The sequence below is a fragment of the Elephantulus edwardii genome, unplaced genomic scaffold (genome assembly GCF_000299155.1).
Source record: "Elephantulus edwardii isolate Elephantulus edwardi_28Jun2011 unplaced genomic scaffold, EleEdw1.0 scaffold00095, whole genome shotgun sequence".
NCBI classification, from domain to species: Eukaryota; Metazoa; Chordata; class Mammalia; order Macroscelidea; family Macroscelididae; genus Elephantulus; species Elephantulus edwardii.
The window spans coordinates 9436365-9440591 of NW_006399845.1; the positions used below are offsets into that span (position 1 = coordinate 9436365).

Genomic DNA, 4227 nt, shown 5'->3' on the forward strand with positions numbered 1-4227 from the left:
TTTTTTTTACGGGGAAAAGCAGGGCTGGGGGCCAAGGCAGGCAGTGAAGCTGGAGCCACAGACTGAACCCAGTAAGCAGCCCTTGCCCTGTTTGTTGTTTTGTTTTGTTGTTTGTTTTTGTTTTTTTAAATTTTACACTTGGAACCCTCAGCAAATTGTGCGTGCCATGAGAACCCACTTCACACCACGACGCTGGTGCCTCAGTGTTGGCCAAACTCTGGAGTCCCCAACTGGTCTGACTTTAATACAGTGAATATGCATCTGGCCTGTCCTGATCATGGAATAAACACATCTCTCTTTTTTTTTTAAAAAAAAAAAAGAAGATAAAGGGAATACACAGTCACTGTACCAAAAATAATTGACTGACACTGAAAAATTTCATGAAATACCATATGAACAAAAGATAACAGTAATGAAGGAAGAAGTTAAAGCTGTACTGAAGGCATTGGCAAAAAAATTAAGCCCCAGGAATCGATGGGATATAATTGACATGTTTCAAGTAACACGTGCAATTGTGGATGTGCTCACCACTTTATGCCAGGAAATTTGGTAGTACAGCTGTCTGGTCGACTGCCTGGAAGAGATCCATATTTGTGTCTATTCCTAAGAAAAGTGATCCCATAGAATGTGGAAACTATTGAATAATATCATTAATATCACATACAACCAAAATACTGCTGAAGATCACTCAAAAATGGCTAAGACAGTAAATAGCCAGGGAACTAGTTGGTTCAAGCTGGCTTTAGAAAAGGCATTGGCCAGGGATATCATTGTTGATACTAGATGAATCCTGGTTGAAAGTAAATACCAGAAGAATGTCTATTTATGATTTATTGACTATGAAAATGCATTTGAATATGTAGATCATAACAAATGATGGCTAACATTGAAAAGAATGGGAATCCTATAACAGAGCAAGAGAACAGTATATGGTTTAAAATTAAGGAATGCATCAGGTTTGTGTCTTCTCTCCATACCTATTCAGTCTGTATGCTGAGCAAATTATTTGAGAAGATAGACTCTATAAAGAAGAATATGGCATCAGAACTGGAGGAAGACTCATCAAGCACCTCCATTATGCCGATGGCAAACATTGCTTGCTGAAAGTGAAGAGAACTTAAAACACCTGCTACAAAAGATCAAAGAATGCAGCCTTCAATATGGATTGCATCAGCCAGTCCCTAGGACTGACCCAGGGCATACTCCTAGCATCTCCCTCCTGGGATGGATTGGACAGAGCAGCCTTGGACAGTCAAGGAGTGGACGCTGCACTCCTGTTACGAGATGATGGGGCCACATGTGTGCCAGCTCCCATGACACAACCATGGCTGGAGGTGGCTCTGCTGGGCAAGTCTCCCTCAGAGGCTCCTCTAGTGGGGTGCTATGCCTGCCACCTCCAAGTTTTGGAAGAAGGATCCCTCTATGCAAGTTTACTTTCATCCTCTGGAACCTCTCTTAGTTGGGCGGTCCTGTGGGAAACCCGATTACCAAGGAGCCCATCTTGAAATACTCCCAGAGGGCGCCGACAGTGGCTGGGGGCCTGTCAAGAACTACATGGGCTCCCAGTATTATGAAGAGATCGGCACTGGGACACTATCACAGTGCTTCTCTGTTGTCTTCGACATCAACTTTTCCAATCTCTGGGTGCCCTTGGTCAACTGTGAACTGCTGGACATTGACTGCTGGATGCACCACACGTACGACAGCACCGAGTCGAGCACATACGTGAAGAATGGCACCACGTTTACCATCCACTATGGCTTGGGCAGCCTGTCTGGGTACCTGAGCCTGTACACTGTGCTGGTGCCCTGCAATTTGAGCCTAGGCTATGTCAAGGTGAAGCCCCAGACCTTTGGAGAGGCCACCAAGCAGCCAGGCCTTACCTTCCTTCATCACAGTCAAGTTCGATGGCATCCTGGGCATGGTCTATCCCTGCATCTCTGTCAATGAGGTGGTGGCTGTCTTTGACAACCTCATAAAGCAGAAGTGGGTGGAGAAGAACATATTATTCTTCTACGTGAACAGGGACCTGACATCCCAGCCTGGGGATGAGCTGATGCTGGGAGGCATTGATTCCAAGTACTGCCAGGGCTCCATGAACTACATCAACATCACCCACAAGGCTTACTGGCAGATTCACATGGACAGGGTGGATGTGGGCAGGGAGCTGACCCTATGTAAGGGCAGCCTTTGTGAGGCCACTGAGGACAAGGGCACCTCCCTGATGATGGGCCCAGTGGAGGTGGTCACTCAGCTGCAGAAGGCCCTGGGTGCCATTCCACTCATCCAGGAGAGTATATAATCCCTTGTGAGAAGGTAACCAGCCTGCCATCCATCACCCTCATGTTAGGAGGCGAAGGCTACACATTCTCTGCAGGGGATGACATGCTTAAGGTGTCCCAGGCTGGGAAGACAGTGTGCCTGAGCGGCTTCATGGTCATGGACATCCCTCCACCTGGACGGCCACTCTGGATCTTGGGTGATGTCTTCATCGGCTGCTACTACACGGTGCTCGACCAGGACAGCAACAGCGTGGGGTTCACTGAGGCCACCAAGGTCTAGTCCAGCATCAAGGCCATGACATTGAGAAGGAAGCAAAGACCCAAGGTGCACTCCTGCCTGTTATGTCTTCACGTGCCTCCACGCTCACTTTCATCCCTGTCCACTACCTAGTTCAGAAATTCCCTATGTCTGTCTGCTGGCCTGTCTCCCTGTTAGAGGTGAGGTCTGTGCCCTTGGTCTCTACCTTGGGGGAACTCTATGGACTCAGCTGTGCCTCCCTAAGCTCCTGCTGCCATCAGAGGTGTGTGCCTGTCAGGGCCCCAGTCTGAGCACCACTTCTGCAGGAGACCTGGCCCTGCCGCCCCCTCTGCCCACCATTGCTGGCACCAGCCAGAGAGGAAGGGACCGCTGATCCTGGAGATGGGAGGGGGTGGAACCAGCCAGTGCTCTGTGGGGTCACTGAGCTTGACCCACCGGGTGGCTCTGGATGCCTGGACGCTGTCCTTTTCTTAGCCATCCACTTTGCTGAGACTGTGGACACGTCAATACAGATATTTGGGCCTTAATATCTATGTATAGCATGTAAACATAAAAAAAATATTCTTACTGCTGAACCATTAGGCAACATCATGATAGATGGAGAAAAGATTGAAAGTCAGAAGTATCATCTTACTTGGATCCACAGCCAATATCCTGATACCAGCAGTCAGGAAATCAGGAAATGTATTATAATGGGAAAGGATATTATGTATTATAAATATATTATAAATATTTTTTAATTTTTTATATATTATAAATATATTATACTGGGAAAGGACCACTCCAAATTATTAAGAATCAATGATTGAATACTAAGGTGTGTTTAATTCAGGCCATGGTCTTTTAAATCACTTGCTATGTGTCTGAGAGCTGGGCAATGAATAAGAATTGATAGCTTTGAGCTGGAGAAGAGTTGTGAATATTCCATGTACTGGCCAAAGAACACAAATATTTCTTGGAGAAAGTGCAGCCACACTGCTCCCTGGAGGCAAAGATGATAAAGTTTTATCTCACATACTTCGAGCATGTAGCTAGGAGAGGCTATTCCCTGGAGAAGGACATCATGCTTGGAAAGGGGGAAGGTTGAAGAGATAGAGGAAGGCCCTCAAAAATAACAGCAAAACCCACAAAACAATAACAACAAAATATTTTAATCTTCACTATATGGCTGGGTAGGAACCATATCAATAATAGCAGCATTATCAGACTTCAAGACCTTGGGGTCATCTTCCAGCTTCTTATCAGAATGGTGATTAATCTCTTTGAGCTCAGCAAACTTGTAACCAAGGTGAACTGTGTGACAGTCCAGTAGGGATGCATAACCAGCACTGATTTGGCCAGGATAATTTAAGAAACAACAACAACTTGACCAGTGAAGCCAGTTGCTTCCATTGGTGGGTAATTTTTGCTGTCAGCAGCATGTTGCCAAGTTGAACATCTTTCAAAGAGACATCTTTTTAAAATATATTTATAGATATATATTTATTTATTCTCCCATTCATTCATTGTTGCACATTTTCCTCCCTGACCGTCCCTCTCCACCCCCAGCTTGTTTTTCTCTTTGAAAAAAAAATTTTTTTGTATGCAGGTCCCTAACAGCAGACTTTCCCATGGCAATGCGCCTTTTAATTTCCTGGCTGCTGGTGCCAAGACTGTTGACTATGGAGCCAAGCAAACTAAAGCTGT

General features: G+C 45.7%; 1 pseudogene; it reads left to right on the forward strand.

The window, feature by feature from the left end:
• Window positions 1-1324: 1324 nt before the first annotated feature.
• LOC102859583 lies at window positions 1325-2562 on the forward strand (annotated as a pseudogene).
• The last annotated feature ends 1665 nt before the right edge of the window (window positions 2563-4227 follow it).